The sequence below is a fragment of the Stigmatopora argus genome, chromosome 22 (genome assembly GCF_051989625.1).
Source record: "Stigmatopora argus isolate UIUO_Sarg chromosome 22, RoL_Sarg_1.0, whole genome shotgun sequence".
Lineage (NCBI taxonomy): Eukaryota > Metazoa > Chordata > Actinopteri > Syngnathiformes > Syngnathidae > Stigmatopora > Stigmatopora argus.
In genome coordinates this window covers 9,442,112-9,460,868 of record NC_135408.1, presented here as the reverse complement: position 1 = coordinate 9,460,868, position 18,757 = coordinate 9,442,112, and the positions used below count along the sequence as shown (strand labels likewise).

The 18,757-nt window shown below is 40.1% G+C and overlaps 1 protein-coding gene across 2 annotated transcripts in view; it reads right to left on the bottom strand.

Annotated features, from left to right (window-relative positions):
* Window positions 1-18,757, bottom strand: part of flrt1a (fibronectin leucine rich transmembrane protein 1a) — a 38,031-nt gene that overhangs the window by 15,492 nt on the left and 3,782 nt on the right. The window contains exon 1 of one of the 2 annotated variants that reach the window (XM_077592953.1): window positions 12,513-12,952. The exons of the other annotated variant lie outside the window; for it this stretch is intronic. The gene's annotated coding sequence lies outside the window, so the exon portion shown is untranslated. Of the gene's footprint in view, window positions 1-12,512; window positions 12,953-18,757 lie in introns of those variants that run through there. 2 annotated transcript variants of the gene reach the window in all.

The window sequence follows — 18,757 nt, the reverse complement described above, 5'->3', positions numbered from 1 at the left end:
AGGTCAACGTGCAGGGGACAAAGGAAAAGAGGAAATTAAGCAAAGAGGCACAGGGCAAATCTTCAAAAAAAGAGACTAATCTTACGGATGACTCACCGTCAGATGACAAATTTACAGCCTGGCGAGAACAGGGTGAATTAGATTAGCACTTTGTGGTCTTTTTTGTTGTTGCTTGTTTCTGAACAAAATTCAGCCTGGAATTCTCACATGCTTTTAATGTTGCACTTTTTTCATTTCTAGGTTTACTTTTTGAAAAGTCCATGTTATATTCACACTTAAGGGTTTCAAGGTTGAAGCAAAATGCAAGGTTTTTGATCAAGGGAAAAAAATAGTCAGGGAGAAAAATGATAATAAAAGATATTGCCTGAAGTGGCAAAATAGCCATTGGCAGACATTTAGAACTTGTAAATTAAAACTCTTGAAATGAGATTATGACTGGTTGATTGAATGACACCTTTTGCCTTCAAAAAGCTTTGGATGTCTATTGTGAGAAATTGCAGCCAATGAGTTGAATTATTTTAGCCTATCAAATATTCATATTTCAGATGATCTTGCCTAACTATCACACCTGTAATGTTATGTTTGTCTAACATTAAAACAAGCTTTAATGCAGTCAATGCAGTCAAATGAATACAAATGACAATGTCATGTTTGCGAATTTTTTTTGCATGCAAACAATGGTGTCAAAATAAATACACACCCTCAAAACAATTGAGCAAATTTAAAAATTATCAAATGCAAACATGGCAGCGAAGACAAACTTTGTTTGGCGACTGCACAATTTTTGGTGCAAAGAAAAATTCTCTTACACCATAAATTTGTCTCCATACATTCTGTTCCTAAATCAATAGCATTGAAATGCTATTTGGCGTCCAAGATTAATGATGCATTCACAATGCTTGCCGAAAGAAAATTAGTACGTGTGTGTACCTGTGTGTGTGTGTGTGTGTGTGTTTTCATTCTGACCGGTAACGGCGCTAATTATTAAAACGCTTGCTGTCAAAACGTGCGCTTTGCCCACCGTGTTCTGCACTTGACTGCATTAATCTGTTCCCACGTGGTCCTGTTAGCATCTGTTGGGAACAGTCATCCCGCATGAATATTAAAAGCTGGCGGCCAGTTCTGTATGCAACAGAGTTAATAATAAACGAGGTCTAATAATTTAATGGATCCGCATGCTGACATATCCCAAGGGCTGCCCTTAAAGTCGGTGAATGCGGTAATAAGGAAAGAGCACGACGCATGGAGTGGGACTTGACAAATGGAGAGCGGCGGAAACAAAGACAGCCAGGAGAAACATTACTTTCCATTGTGGATGGAAAAAGCAGAGATGCTCAGATGCCCTCAGATTATCCATAGTCCCCGTAGTCAAGATCAAAATTTCAACAAGGTGACATTTTGAAAAGGAATCATTGCAATTCTGTATATTTTTTTTCACTGGCATGCAGATAACATGTAAATCTTCGATAAATTACTAGATTACCACTCTCTAGCGAACAGTTCTCTCAGAAGGTTGAACGGTTGACAAAATGTGGAGACACCCGCACCCCCCTTATACAATTATCGGTATGCATTTTGACAAAAATGAGATCGAGACAAATGTCCTTTGCCGTGAACAACGATTTGTCTTGCAGCCACTTAACTCCTGGTGCCACATGAAAGCCATCCATCCATCCATACATCTGTCTTGTTTTTTTTCTACAACCGCCTGGCCTGTTCAGGGTCACGTGAAGCTCAAAGGCAAACTCTTGAGAAGTTGCCAAGAAATTGCACACTAAAATAAACATCCCGTATTTTCCAGATTGTAAATTGCACGACTCGAATTTGTTTTCGCAGATTCTCAGAATCAGATGACTTGGACTCGCATGCAAAAATATGCTATTGGGACACTCCTAGTATGCATTATAATCTAGTTGATCCTATTTTTAAATCATTCCTTTGCTTACTTCTTACAATATTGTAAAGGGACAAAGTTGTCTGGGGTGAATAAATTTTGCACAATGCGGTAACAAGACTATAAAAGTGGAGCTAATCGCACATATTAGCAGTTGTTTGCCTTCAGCACGGATATAAAGATTGTTGTTTTTGCCAAGTCTGACCTCCCGCTGAGCTTGTCTCCTTTATGCAGTTTAATGCGGCGCTAATCCCTAATAAAATAGGTACTTTTTTTTCTTGTGATCTAGGGAATCACATTTTTTTTTCCTTTTTGTGCGGCGAAAAAGCGTTTTGTTCGTGGAAGCCAGCATGGTGATTCAAACTATCATGTGTTTGATCCATTTGGCACTTATTCCGCATTGTAGTGAGCGCTCAGCTTGTGCAGCATTTTGCTGAGCTTTCTCTGATGGGCTGTGAATTATTCATTTAAAACATGATTGACCGGCGGATTGAATTTCTGAATTGATCGGTGGCCTCGTAAAAAGCCGTCCCAGTGACCACTGAAATTTAAGTGTGACATAAATGACTGCAGGGGGAAACCACTTTGATGCTGCTATGTAGATTTGTTACAAAGTGTCCCTGATTTTTGGGGGTGTTAAATTTGACAAGGAAATTCTTACCAGCAGTGGACATAAAATTGGGTACAATTTCCAGAATGGTGTCCACCAAATTCCATAGACGGTAGCTATATTTAAGTATGTTTTGTAGGCCATACTCGTAGATATCTTTATCATCGGCTGCTGGTCGATAAAGAACGGGGCAGCGGGACTTAGTTTGAACACCCCTGCATTAGACGAACATTGCCGGTCGTCGATAAATTTAGCCTCTGTCAAAACAAGACCTGGAGTAGAGACAACAACTCGCTGAACTCTATATATTATACCACAGCCACTTTAGCTCTGCTGTGTATTGTCAGCAAATTGTGAAAAATGGATAAACACAAAAGGCGCTAGCCTTGTCCAACCATCCTTTATAAAGCATTAAACTGTCTTGGAAGACAAAAAAAGCAGAAAGTATTCACATTCTGACCATTTTTTTTTCTTCAAATAAGAATTAAAGCGAGAAGCAGTTTTTTACCGATCTGGTTCTTAACAACGAGTTAATGGGTTCATTGTTGCCGCGCCGAGATAAGAAAGTAATAATGCTCTCTGTAAGGGTCTCGTATCTCTACTCATCACTAGTTTTGCACGTACGCACGCGTCAGGGAATTTTTGAGCAGTTTACCAGCGGAAAAACAGGTTCAGATATTCGGGTGCTTAGCAGCGACGATGGTCTTGTTTGTCATGGTGATTACAAAAGTGTCTTTTGCATGGGTAATCATCATTCTAATCAGGGCAAGATCTAGATTTGCGGATCAGATTGTTATGAAATGGAATTGGAAATATGTGGCAAGGCTGTGTGTGACATTGTAGGAAAATAAGCTTTGTGTTTTTCATTAGCGGTCCTATCGCTTTATTCTGCATGCTTCAACTATGTCGCTATATTTGTAAGCCTGGGAAATATGTTTCTTACTGTGGATGATTCAAGAAATAATTTGAGGTTTGGTTGTTGTTTTAGACCAATCCAGTGGTGTTAGATTCCAGAAGGAGTTTGGGATGTTATTACTTTGTATTTGGGGGCTAATAGCACAAAGAGGGCATTTGAAAAAAGACATAACAATGAGGTTTTTTTGTTTTTTTTTTAAACTTGATGTTACTTTTGTTCAACATTTACCATGGTGACTATTTTTGACCGAATGTTCATCTTTCCCTGCCATTGACGATGCGAATAAACGAATGTTGCACTGAATTATTCTCACATGATTGACTAACAATTTGCACGCCCCCTTACAAAAATCAATTGGACCTTTAGCGCCATCAATGGCAGCCAATGAGACCAACGATTGCGTGCTTGTCGAAATGAAAATTAATTTTAGCGAATGTATTTTTCTAATTTTGATTCCCTCTATTTTTTTAATGATTTTTATTCCATATGGCCCATGCTTAGCCATGTATTGTGTCCTTGTCCAGTTTGCCATTTCTGCCTTTGTGCATTTGAGTGCAAATGCTTGGGAGTAATCCTAGATTACAGTTCTACATCGAGTGCGTTTGTGTCATTCCCTCTCGTGTTCTTTTCCACCATGTGGTCCTTTTTAATCTAGTGTCTGTTTTCGTTGCAATCGCTGACCTCGTCCCTTCAGTAAATTGTTGAGAAATTCTTCAATCTCTGCTCCACCGAACACTAATGAGATCTTGGATTTTCTCTGTGGGTGTGCACTCAACACCCAACCCAAATCATTTCTAATGTAGGGTGACAGAATGGAAAGAAAGGCTTTAAACTCCTGGGAAATACTTGAGGAAAAGTGAAAATTATGAAAGCGCCATCCCGGTAAGGCTTTTGATTTTGGAGTGTTCAAGTCTCGACGGCCGTGTGCTCTCTCGTGAAGAAGAAGCTTTTCCGTGGGATGGGGCCAAATGCTGTTTGTGGAATAGACGATGCTGTTTGCATATTGCCAGATCATTACAAGACTCCTCTTTTACTGTGAGCTATAAACCCCGAAGCAGAAGTCTTAAATAGGAGGAGGACAGAAAAGCGCTATGTGAGCAAGAAAGGAGTCGTAATGGGATCTTGCTAAAAGCTTTCCAAAACACCTTGTTAAAATCATAACCACCAGGGAAGAATCACAAACCCTACACAATAGTATACAAGTTTGTTATTAAATATATATAAATATAAAAATAAACACCATTGCCAATGGTCTGAAGCCACCTGAAGGGCAACGGAGACTATAATTAAAATAAAATGAAAAAAATAAAAATCACTAAAATATTACATAGCTATTAGTGTGTACGTTAAGGCTCATTTTTGTCAAGTCAAAGTCAAAAGCCTTTGTCATTATATAACAGCTGCGTATAAAGAAATTAGTGGTGCTACTCCACAAAATGCGTTTCCCAATAGAACATAAATAAGTAATTTAAAAAGTCACCTCCGGGCAAGGTAATTCTAAAATATTGCACAATTTTTTTAATTTAAAAAAAATATATTTTTAATAATATTTTTTAAAATATTGCACAACAGACCTCATTGTGTCCTCGCGATTGGCGAGCAACCAATTCAGGATGTACCCCGCCTACTCCGCATGGTTAGTTGGGATGGACTCCAGGACCCCCACGACTCTCATGAGTTTGGAAAATGCATGAATGAATGACTTCCTCTCCAAAGAAGGACACGTGTGCTACAACAGGCTGTGTAATTCACTTTCCCTTTTTACATTTTAAAACCTACCTTCTGTTCTCACGTCTAAAACACATCTAACCAACTTATTGTTTGCCATTGCCGGCTACAGACGTCGAATTCTATTTGACAGACATATTGCAATTCACTTTTTCACAAACTACCTTCTGTTCCAAGTGCTATAATATATTTAATCAACTTATTGTTTGCCTTTGACAGCTATAGATGTCCAATCCACTGACTGGGAGGGGCGAATGAACGTTTGTAATGGTCAACAGCACTTAAATAATGTCATTCCATAGCATCTCGCGGATGAATTTGATATCTAATATTAATAATGCGTGTAGAGAACAGTGTGTTCACATGTTGAAACTATACAATCTTGGCTCTGGCAAATGAAACAGTCAGGCTCAGGCGTGCATTTTCTCAAGTCGCTTGGCAAAACTACGCACTCGGGTTGGCATGGCCGATGGACCCTACTGGCTGCCAGCTGTCACTCACATAAATGGAAGATAAAGGACAACAGGGTTGGAAGATAAAAAAGACCCAACAAGATATGAGGACACACGTCCAGAGGCATCTTCTCGCTCTCGTGTTTTCTCATTTCGCCTTTGACGATGACAAAAACGCGGTGGCGAGAAGAGGAAAGGTTGACTTGTGAGAGGGGAAAAGGAGATGATATCATAATCAAAAAAGACGAGGGGAGACCAAATGTAACTAGGAGCAGTTGTCACATTCATTTCTAGGTGCAGGTTTTCAAATGCATGCATGCATTGAAATCACTTGATAGTCATGACAAAATGTGCTTTGCTTGTTTTTGTGCGCAGGACAACAGGTTTACCCGTGGCATTTTTAAGGATTCATTATACTGCTGGTAGTCATCCAACTAATTAGGGCAGACTTTCCCCAAGATGCTCCTCAATCCCCAAAAGCACATTTGATCACCCCCAAAAAAAGCTGCGTCAGCTATGACAAAGTAAGCAGGAAGAAAAAGGAATGGGTTCAGGGTTTTGTGCGGAAATCATTAGGATTGGAAATGGACCATTGTGTATCCATGTTGAAATGATTAAATAGCCTGAGGTTCTAAACTCTAAGTTTTGGAGTTCAAATTAATAAAAAATAAATAAAAAGGAAAAAAAAAACTGATTTTGGTTTGTATCATTAAAAAACAGAAGACTGGTAGAATTAAAGAAAAATAATTCATTAAAACTGAAATTCAAACTGCATTAGTCTATATAATCCAAGTCTGAACATTCTCATATGACTGGTATTTATTATATTTGAAATGAATAACAATGATCAATTAAAAGTTTAAAAAGAGGATCCCTTGTGATTCATGCGCATTTTCAATATTTAAAACATCAGCTGTAACGACAAACATTTTATAAAATACTAGTTTTGCTGCTGTAAAAATTCTTACTAAATAATCAGCAGAGCAACTGACAAAACTTTATACGCTTCTATTGCCACAATAAAAAGGATAAACGTCATTACTTCCCCGCATCTCCTCCTACCAACAAAACAAATACTTCTTTTTCTCTCCCTACTTCCAATTCCAGAACTCCAATTGCTCACATTAGCAGAATCGGTAAACTTTTGTATTCATTCATTAAATTCCAAAAAGAAAATCAGCAATAATAAAAGCGATGATGACAATCAATGTTCACCCGGTTACTCCGAGATGGTAAAAATGATTTCTTTTACGGTGTATTAGTCAAAAAATGTCGTATTAGGAAGTGGCCATGTTTAAGCTTCAAACCAGAGTAAGCGATTCGATTATTAGCATTGCTGCTGATGTGCACAGAATGCAGGAGTGAAACAAGAGCAGGGGAGGGAAGGCAGCTGATGTTTGCTCTTTTGTCCTCAAATTGTTCATTTCTCATCTTTGCTTGTCAACTCTACAATCGATCCGGTCACAGGCATCAGGGAGTTTATGTTTTGTTCCATGTGGCTGAAAACAGCGAATAAAAGAGCGCCCACCATCGACCTCAGAAGTCCTCCCAAATTTTGGGGCGACGGGCATGGATGAGACTGCATTTCTGTGGTTCAAAAATGTTGCAAGGCGTACTGCTTTCTGCATGGACGGTGTTCACTGAGGCACGCTGGGAAATTCCATCCGCAGATGGCATCTGTGTACGTACTCGCAATTTGGGGGAAAATGATTGTGTTCACGCTAGACATTAACCTCAGTCATTGAGCAGCTCGTTTTTCTCTGATATGGACAGTAAATGTGTCAAACCAGCTTACTTGGTAGTTCTGCTGTCACCATGATGAAATATGATATCGATACCCAAAGCCATTTTCGGTATAACATTAAAAAAAGGTAGAAATAGGATTTTTTTTATTACGTCTTTCTCCATTGGTGGTCATTATTTTTGCAAAGACAAACAAAATGTTCTCAAATAGGAAGTGACCCGGGAATACCACTAAATCATCAGAAAGTGACTCCAGAATAACAGGAAGGGATCCGAAATGCCCCAAACTCAACAGGAAGTGCCCAATAAACAAGAATCGACCCAAAATAAACAGAAACGAACCTCCACCGAGTTAATGGAAAAACACTAAATTACCCTGCAGTACTCATTAAAATGGAAAAATGTATTTAAAAAAGTTTGTTTGGGGGTTTTCTGCACATGATCGTATATCCAATAACCTTAATGGATTTTTTTGTCATTTTCAGAACTTTTTTTTAACTTAACCTGTGGGCGAGAAGAATAAATTGAGTGGATGTTGTGAATTGTTGTACAGAAAAGGTCACAAGAATGCCTTGTGGCATGGTAGCCATTTCCAAAAGGACGGACAAGGAATCAAATGCATATCACGTACTTTATTAAGATTTCTTACGGGTATGTTTAAAATGTTCCTTTGCATTTTTTCGGAATAACTTAGCAAATATGGCTACGTTCACGACAATAAATCGTTGCAACGGAACATTGAATGGATTCGGCAGTCCTTGAACGCTTCTATTAAATGTGCCTAGATATCTACCTACCTCTTCTTATGAATCAGCTTTTGTTTAGAAATGTGAATCACGGACGTCTCGCTGTCAAGTCATTCACCTCATCGAACGCTTTCTTTTTCACGGAAGCTTCACATTTTCAAAGAACAGTGAGAGAAAAGGATCAAAATCGGCGTTCTTTCCATTTGCTCTGCTTTAGCAATTTCTAATGACTTTACACAGGTAAAGTGGATATAGGTGAAATGTCAAAACATAATAAAAGCCTCACTAACAAGGAGTGGTCATGATCTACTGTCCATAATAGCATCCAAAGATCTAGAGGATCAGAGATTAAAAAAAAAAAATCTCTGCATATAAGCAGCAAGGCTGAAAACCAATATTGAATCCTTGTGACCTTTTAATTCCTCAGGCGCCAACGCATTAAAAGCCGCCATCGATGCGTCGAGGATATTGGGCTCAGGGACACTCCGTAAAATATTGTCAGTTAACACAATTTGTCTCCATCCGCAAATGTAAGTTCAAATTTGACCATGGAATGCAAAAAAGTAAGTAAAGAGCCTTTAGTAACTTGGAAATACCATTTCCGTTTTTCTTCCTATTGCATTCTATGTGGGAAACTTTTTCTTCCCGACGACAACTCTCCCTTAATAAACGGTATTTTATGATGTCTTCCAATCAGCAAGCTGTACATGTCAATTATAGGAGAGTTTTCAGCATTCTTGTTCGTTTGCAATTTATTTGAAGGAGGATGTAAGTTTGCTGATAGAGCCACTCCCAATCTGCCAAATAAATAGCACTCATAAAAGGCACGTCTGCCGCACAGGATGGCAGCAGGTTTACAATATATGTCTGAATAAATCTATGAAAGGCAGCATTGCCAAGTCTTCCGCAGTGAAATATACTAATAGAGGCACAGAATGACAGAATGCCACATGTGGGAGAGGATGTGACGCTTTGGCTGACATAGAAATCAAGCAATGGGGGATTTATCATCAGGAAGAAAGAATTTGGGATGTGGAAAAGATGTTTTTTTTTTTGAAAGAGACAGTGTACATTTGGCAGGAGGTCTATTGGAACCCCTCACTTAAAAAGCAGTGTACTACGCCTGGGCGATAAATCTTGTGGTGAATTCATTATGGGTTTTTTTGTTGGGAATGTGATATTTTTTCTATGTTAATCAATGGATTCATTGAGATAGAGTTGGTTACTTTCTATTTGGGGGCTGACAGCACAAATGGGGCGAGGAGGTTATTTTATATTTCATTTTTTTGTCACCGGTTATCGAAAAAGTGACTATTTTTAGTGGAATTAAAAGCAAAAATGGGTCAAAATGGATGATAAACTCATTGACTAGCATCATTGGTCTTTTCTTCTTATCGTCTTCTTCAAAGTAGGTGGGAAAATGAAAATAGAAGAACGCAGTAAATGGAATTTCTGTTAAGATTATTATGTTTGGGCCATAATGGCCAGCCCTACTGTGCATCCTGCCAATGCGCGGTAGATAAATTTGTTACCCAGGTCTATTGTGGAGGCTGTCCAAGTAAGTAAAGACGCCTGTAGCAAGGGTAGCAACATCAAGCTCCTCTCCTCTCTTTTCACATCCTCCTCTAAGACTTTAAAGCCAGGCAGACGAAAGCAATGTTTCCATTCCTGCAAATTACCTAGGGACTCTTTTCATTTGAGCACTCCTAAACTGAAGGCTAATGCTAAGAGACGCTTCATGACAATGAACACATGACGACAAATAGTTTACAGAATTCAGATCTCCGGCGAATAAGGTTCAGAAAATATGGCCCTGTTTTTTTTTATTTTCGTGTTGCGCCAACAGTTTTGTAGGGGAGTGGAAACGATCCAAACAGTGACTTTTCCTTGGCAGGATAGGGAAATAATCAAGAAGTATTGACCAGGGCAGACAATTTACGTTCTGTAGAGCAATAACTGCCTCCCTTTTTTTCATGAAAATAGTAAGTAAAGTTGCTTAAAAGCAAGAATGACAATTATTGTACTATGTGCTCTTGTAAGGCTGGTGTTATTTTCTTCGTTCATACCGTAAGATACAATTTTCATTTAAAATAAGTCAATAATCAGACCACGGTATTGACAGCGAATAGACTTCAAGCCTTGCGTTTACGTCCTATTTAAGTGACAACCCATAAATCTTGATGATAATCTGTCATTGACAACAACAAGTCAAGTAAACACGAGGCCATTGTAAAGATTTCTATGGAAAATATTGATTGTTTACACCCTACATCCACTTATCACGTCATCCAATAGCCATCTATGTTCATATACTATATCTTTTTTTATCTGGTTTTCTATCGAGTCTGCAGTCCCATTCCTTATTCTTTACATTTTAACAAACTGCTCCTGGTTTACACATGTTTGTTTTGGGTGCTAATTGTAATCCATTGTCAGGACAAATATAAAAATGTTCTGTTGACTATAATTACACTGATCCAAATTGCTATCCGTTAGGTCTACTCTACTTAAATGCCACATGATGTTACATCATAACGATAGCCGAGCGTAGCGAGAGCAAATTATTAACACGGCGATGAATTTTGCTGTGCTACGACACAAAAGAGGATCACAGAGTCCTAACAAGACTTTAGGTACGTGGTCCATACCACGATGAGGTCTCTGCCTGATCGATTCGGTCCACACCAGAGTTCTGCAATGCTCTATTTTTGTAGACAACGACAACATCTTGCAAGGATTGTGTTTTTTTTTTTTTTATTGTAGTCCGAGACCTGTGGGTTTTTACAAGTTTGACGATCTGGTTTTCGCCAAGGATAGGCGCAGTGACAATTTGGTGGCAAAAAGTCAGTCCAGGTTAACACGTCCTCAGACCACATGATGGCACAGCTGGTCTGACATTTGGTGAATTTGATTGGGGCACAAAAAAAGCCACCTCTGCGGACAATTGTCATCATGAGACTCTTTAAAAATGGGAATGACCCAAACCGCTCTAATTGGCCAAGAATGAAGACAACTCCAGCTCCGAAAATGTGTGTTCACACCAGTTCAACTAAACTGCACCAAGAAGAAATCAAGCTGAAGTTCAGTGAAAACAAATTCAAAAGTAGTTTACAAACCCATCGAAAGGCTTTAGAAGCACAAGTGTGAAAACGGTCCGAATCCAAATTTCTTTCTACTTTACCAAACGCATACCGCATCCAGACACACATGCATAAACATCATTTGTTATTTTGTTAACACTTCAACCTTGGCTGAGGTTTCTGCTCCACAAAGCGTTGTTCAAGTAACGAGAAGCCAAGACGAAGGAGCAGGCAGCTTTGTGCCCGAGCTCCTCGCACAATTGCGAATTTCATTTGCTTTCATCTCTATTGATGTCTATGAAGAACGCATGCAAATCGATTCAGCAGTGCTCCACAGCATGGCAGCGGGAGTGCAACTGAGGATTTGATTTTTTTGAAATCCCTCTAATCGAGGCTGCTCCCCGTGACTGCCAGCCTTCGGCCTCGGCTCCCGAACGTCCGAGGGTTGCCCGTCCAGGAACATATCTGATCCAACTTTCACAAGATGGTCTCCTTTGGAGATGCCATCTGTTGGTCTAACACCCGTTCACTATTTATGCAAATAGATATCACAGCAAGCCTTCTTTATTCACATCTATTGGACAGACCTATTTTTTAATCAATAGTGCTGAGATCAATGGCTAGTGTTTACTACATTGGTTAATGTAAGACTAATCAATCCGGGTTTTTTTCTACCCATCATGCATGGCTTAAAACAAAGATGATATACTGTCATTTTCTACTGGTTGTTTTGCTAGTTCAGGAAGCACAAAGCACGGCCCTGTGGATCTGATTGACAATCTTTGTTGATTTCAACCGTCGGCGTCATAAAAATCGGACAGTTTTATCATCTTAATGATATGTTAATGGCGAGAGGGAGCGGGGCGCTGCTGCAACGAGGATTTATGCACTAGATTTCTATTCACGTCCATCAAATCTACCTGGTTTTGGGGGCGTGGCTTTTAAAGTCAAGGTGTTAACCAGATGTGACTAACTACACTGAAATGTTACCACTAATCAACCAGTGACACGTTAGCAATGTTTTGGACATCCAACTTTCCTTCACCAAACAGAACTCGGATATAAACTTATACCCTTCAGTGTAATATATCATGCCATTTTTTTAAATGAATATAAATCTAGGAACAGGCCTTTGTATCAGAATGCAACTAAACCTGCATCTTCAATCAAGTGGTCGGTCTGGCCCAAAAAAAAGCAATAATCGATTCTATTGTTTCACGCAAAGACTAAAAGGCGCGTTAATACGGTGTTATCTGTAATCCGTAAAGAAAATGCAAATTTTGCCCCAGCGAATGACAAACACAATAGTGGCACTGCCCGCACGTCAATCAAGCATCACCTACCGGGGGAGGATGAAGACGAGGATGCCGTCTCGCCTCCGTCTCCGTCTCGGGCACGATGACACTCGGCTCCCAAGCAGGTGTGACCGCACGCTCGCCTAGTTGTATTCCCATACGTTGCCCCCCCCGCCGCCGCCGCCGCCGGCTGGATTAGAAACTCTCCCTCGGATGGGCGAGTGACTGGGCGTTCCACGTGATCGCGAGCTGCCAAGGTCTCATGCGTGGCGGCGATGCTCTCTCCAACCCAGAACCTCCTCCAAGCGATGCGGCACTGGACTGCCTACATACTCGTGAAAAGGCGCGCTGGCCAACTTATCGTGCGTGCCAGAGAAGATGCTGGAGCTCTATTGTCAGAGACAAGAGGTGGAAAAAAGCTCAAGAGACGCCCAAACGTGATTTTTTCCCCCCCTCCGAGAGAAACGGCAGACTGGAGCGTAAAAGGATGGGAGAGGATTATCGCTGGAAGAGGAACAGAGCGCTCACTCACACTCTCTCTCTTTTTCTCTCTCTCTCTCCTCCCTTTCTCTCCCCCCTCCCTTCTTTTTTCTCTATGCATAATCAATGCGTAGACACACGCTACTTTGTGAATGGAGCTAAAAATCACAGTATTCGCATGAACACCCCAACAAAGAAAGCTGCATTATATTCTGCTGTTGTGACATCATTGCACATTTTCCCCAAATTGCCTGCACATCTGCCACAGTGATGTGGACGGCTGCTCAGTGAAGGAGGAACCGTGCACACCGCACCGAGGGGGGTGTGCAGCAAATACACATTGGACGGAGTTCAGACTAACTGCTTACATTTGACGCCTGGCGTGATAAGAAAGAAGCATATCATTTTCGGAGTTTAATAGGAATCGTTATGAGACGGTGTGCCGTTTTTCTTGTTATTTGTAGAGTCAAGCGCAAATGGAGATATGCGTGTTAGATAAAGATCAGAATGCAGAGCCTAAAGAGATGCCATCAATGATTCAGCAGGTCGAAGAAAAAAAAAAATGAAACCGGAGCTCCTATCGAGCTTGTCTAACGGCGTAACAGCCGCAAAGCCATCCGCCACGCGAGCAGCCAAAGTCACTCGAAGTCAGAGGCGGCCTGAGCTTGACACAAATCGGTGACCCAAAGCGAGTGAGATGGCCCACTGACTCATCACCGCTGATAGAGCAAAAGTTCTACTACTTGTTGTCATGACTTCTTAAAACGGTTAAGACACAAGTGTTGAGAGGAGCCGCCGGGGATTTAAGGCTTTGCCAACTTCAAGCCACAAATTAAGAATACTATTTCCAGCCCTGTCACGAGTCATGGGCTCTTCGACTCATCTTTAATTTTCTCTTGTTGAGTCATTTTGGAGGAAACCTGTTGGTACTATTAGGGGATTTTTACTAGATGACCTGAATGTGCATGAAGAAAAATCATACTAATACAAATTGCGATTTATGTCATCACCCAGAGAAGCTAACTTGGATCCGCCAAACGTTTCATAGAAAGCAAACAAATATGATACTGGACAGGGGATGATTTTTATCATTTGCCTTTTAAAGAAGACTTTAAAAAGGACTAGGATATTTGCCAGCACATTTGTTGTGCTGGCAAATATCCCAAACTTCTTTCGCAATCGATCGGGTGTCAGTCCATGAGCCATTGTGGCGGTAAATAGAATTTAGCACCAACTAACTGGCGTAAGACCTCCAAGTGGGAACCTCACATGCAGCGAGCGTTCTTCCGGTTTGAAGTGCCGTACGGTGGATATGAGGAACAAAAGCTCGACTGGGATGCTGACGTTCAAAGTCACCTTTCCCCCCCACAACGCGGATGAGAGCTCAGGAAGGCAGGACACGGAAAAGTGTAATATCTGACTGCCCCTCTGACATTTAGCTCATTATTCTCTCTCCTACTGTCACCAGTCGACGTCCATGCTACTTTTCCCTTCTTATCTCCCCTCCCGCCATGGCGTCTCAGTGGGAGTAAGAGTGTAATTATGCAGTCAGACAGTGTTACAGTGTTTACAGACGCAAAAGTGCCTTAATTTATTCCAACTGTTAGCAGTAATTCCCTGCTTTAATTTATAGCTCATGCTCCCGTTGGGAAAATGCTAGGAGAAGATAGTGGGATCAAGGGGGTGGAGCTTAGGAATGTTATTTACAGAAAAGACTTCAATGCTCGCCGATGGTTTAGTGCAGTGCTGTCACATGCCTGGCCCGGGGGTCCAGAAAAGGCCCACCGCGTCATTTTCTGCGGCCCATTTTTTCCCTAAAATCAAATTTATTTACATTATCAGTAGTCCACAAATTGGACAATATTTTTCCTTAAAAGAAATACAGATTTTTTTTAAATGACATTTCCTGCCTAAAAAAGCAAACAGGCAACAATAAGCTTTACAGAACGTGAATTGAGTACAGTCAAAGCCATTCGTGCATTTGATACAATTACCTAAACGAACAGGCTGAAAGACTTGCGTTAAGATCGCCAAGAAAAACAAAACAGAGCTTCCGGCATTTGAGGAGAGAGGCCTAACAGACGACTTTGTGTGCAATTGTAATACCACAACAAAAATCCAGATTGATTGAGCCAGACCGTGTAAATGGGAGCTTGTAAACAAAACAAAGAATCATCCCTTCATCTTGCTTAGTCACAGTTCTACTCTCCATTCCATATTCCAACACATTTAACCTTGCTATCCGCTAAGAAGAGTCCTTTTAATAAACGTGTCGAAAAAGCAACTGTGAAAACACGCCAGTTGATGAAATAATAGCAAACAGACAGTGCTCATTAGCATCAGCAAAATGTGTCAAATGTATCGTATGGCAAATATTTCACAGCATATTAAAAGAGGGTGTCAAAGAATGCAATTAGAATCAGGACAAATCCTGTCAATAACACACACACACACACACACACACACAATGGTTATAATTGCCAAGGTTAATAATCCGTTAAACATTCTTTTTGATAGTGAAAAGTACATACAAGTACGTAAAATGTTTTTAATTTTTGATACGGTTATGGTTACAGCTGGAGAGAAATCGAGTAATGAACCTCCATGTAGTAACTGGTACAGTAAAGTAGTTTATTTGCCTTCTCCTCCGACACAGATCTTAGCGACGTGCTGATTTTGCACAATTGTAACAGTCTTTGCGCTACGATAACCGTTAGCTTCTACAATCTCGTTTACGGAGGTTTTGTCAGCTTTTTTTTACTATGTACCATACGGTAAGATACTGTGGTCTAACTTATTCCATAACTCGATCACAGTTTATTGAACACAAAATACGTCCACTCCATTTTGACTAAAACAAACGTTAATTCGCTTTTGATTGGACGTCCTGCGCCGTCAATGGCAGAAAACCTGGCTCATTGACATGATCAACTTACATATCAATTAGCAAATGAATCATCATAGCTCATAAACCATTTACAAGCCGTTATATACGGATACAAGGGAGTGCATTAGGTGTGTTTTGAGAGAAGAATTTTAATGATACACAATGAATCATTCATGTCCTGTAACTCAATTATGCTTTATGTTTTTGGTCCTCATAGTATACATCAACTTCTCATTTGCATGTATTTCCAGATTATTTTTTGAATAGTAGCCATATTGCTCTTTGCACGCTATCAATTCCTCTTTTAGCGAATCTAATGAAGCCATCTTGTATGGCCATGTTTATTTTATTTTTAAAATAAATGCTCCCTCCTGCTTGAATGAGAGACAGCATAAAATAACCTTGGCGTGTTTATTGCGGGAGAAAAATCGAACTGCAGCTGATTCGTATTCATTCCAAAGTCGCATCGCGCTTGCCTCATTGAACTCAAATGCTTTTGCCATCCGGGTCATCTATGAGAATGTATCCAATAACCTTATTAAACCTTGTGCTGACTCGCCATTGGGCAGAAAGGTCAAGAGTTGTACGCTATGGACATGAATAATTTACTTGATGAGCAGTTTTTAGATTCAATTCTTGGTCTTCAAATCCAGGAAAATATGAATAATTAAACAGAATAATCTTCACAACAAACAATTGGAGCATGATCAGCATGGAGGAGGGGTGTCCAATCCACAGCCCGCGGGCCACCTGTGGCCTAGTTTCTATTGGCCGGCAGCAAATGATGAAAATGGTACACGGTCGATTGGTCGCTGGTCTTTTGGTCGCCGATCTTTTGGTCGCCCGGAAGGTAAGTGATAATTACCATTTAAATTGTTGCTCAAATTCCCTAAATACAAACTGCGAATTACTATTTAGTCATACTTAATGCCCTAGTAGTTATTAGGCTAAAGAAAAGCTCCAAATTTCCCGGACTTTTATTGTTTTTTGTTGGAGAACTTGGTAAGACCCTGACTGAAGTAGCTTCTTAAAAGGGACAACGCATGTACATACAAACTCTTATACACTCACACGTCAGCTCAGTGAAACTGCTCATGGCCATTGTTGGCTTTTATTGATGCGTAGACCGTGTTGTTTTACCTTGTTTTGTCGCCGGTCTTTTGGTCGTCGGTCTTTTGCTCGCCGGTCTTTTGGTCGCTGGTTGTCGCGGTCGGGGCGACCAAAAGACCGGCGACCAAAAGACCGCGACCAATCGACCGCACACGGATGAAAATATACAGCAACTGAATAAAAACTTAAAATTATATTTTTAAAACCTGATTTTTTTTCTCCATCGGATTAAAATTCTAAATGAAAGTGGAAGGATTTCTATTTTCCCTCACAATTTGTTTTTGACACGGGTAGAGTCAAGTAAGGTATAAAAGTGGGAAAACGTCATGAAGGTGAATCAAGACTTCCAATTGGCATTTTGGACTTTTATCCCTGTTGTCTATTCATGGAATCAACAAAGCGCTTCACCCAAACTCAATGGCTAGTGGCCCATTGCAGCAGGATAACATTCATCTGATTCATTCACGCTACATTGAACAGAGTGAGATCGCTCAACTACAGCCGCAGCAGCTGTCAAATCCAAGCCGATTGGCCCGCTCCTGCCAAACAAGTTATGCTCAGCACATTTTGTTTGTCCTTGGAGGTCGTTACATTATATTTATTAATGTGATGCCTGCCTCGGAGGTAAAAAAAAAAAAAAAAAAACGAGCAATGAAAGATGCACACTAGCGTTATGCAATTTCTCAAGCAACTGAACAAGCTATTGCATACTACATTTAAAAATGAAATAAATAAACATTGTACATTTGGTATTTCTTGATCTGTGCTATTCTTATTCTTCCGATGCTTTATGGATATTTGTTAACTGTCTATTCCATTTGAAGTCAAATGGATTGAACTTCAACTGGTGACAATTCCATTTAAATTCACAGCAGACGCTTGAAAAGAGAATTTTTCCACATTCCTGAACTGCCTTATTTAGTCTCACGGCGTACGGTAATACCGCAAGAGAGAAAATTCAGCACATTTTGCTTGAGCAAGCTTGGAAGGTTATTTTTCCAGCATAGATCACAATAGTGCCCTCACAGACAAAGGCTGCGTCTTGGCCGGCCAAAACAAAGAAGGGAGTGCACTCGCAAAGCCAAAGTCACATTTCTCATCCTCATCTTTTCAAAAACAAACAAGGGCAATGATTTGCGACCCATCAAAAAAAAATGCTTGTTTAATTGGTTGCTTCCCTGCCAGATTACAAATTGATGATTTCCTGGAAATAATAGTAACAAAAGGCAGAAAAAGTGCAAAAAAACCCCTAACCTTTCAAGGGTACTCATTGGCTGCCGCTGATAGCATTACATGTCCAATTCATTTTGAACGGGAGAGGTGACGATCGAGTATCAAAATATTTCATTTGCATGAAAATAGGTTATACCAAAAATATTGTTTTACATTTTATACTACGGCTTGTGAGTTTGATTTCTTTTGGATAAAACAAAGACTCGATTAGTTCGTATAATCTTGTTCATCTCAGTCATGGTTGCTACTAAGGTTTCCTCCATCAAGTTTGAGTCCAGCTCACCCGATTTTGCGCCTCTGCCAAAAATAAAAGCCCATCCAAATGCAAATATTTCCATATGTCCAACATGCTCATGCTTGCATGACACAAGCTGTCCATCAACTTCCCGTACGATGTTTTCCTCCAAGCGTTATCAAGTACAAAAATAACCCTGGTGGTGTTTTTTGACAACGTCCTTGTAGAATATCAGAAAAAGCGTAAGAAAGCAGGGACACGTTTGGTTGTATGTAGTGGAAATATTTGTAGAATAGTCTCGACATATTGTTATCATTTATTACACTGCCTGTGTTTACAATGATAGAG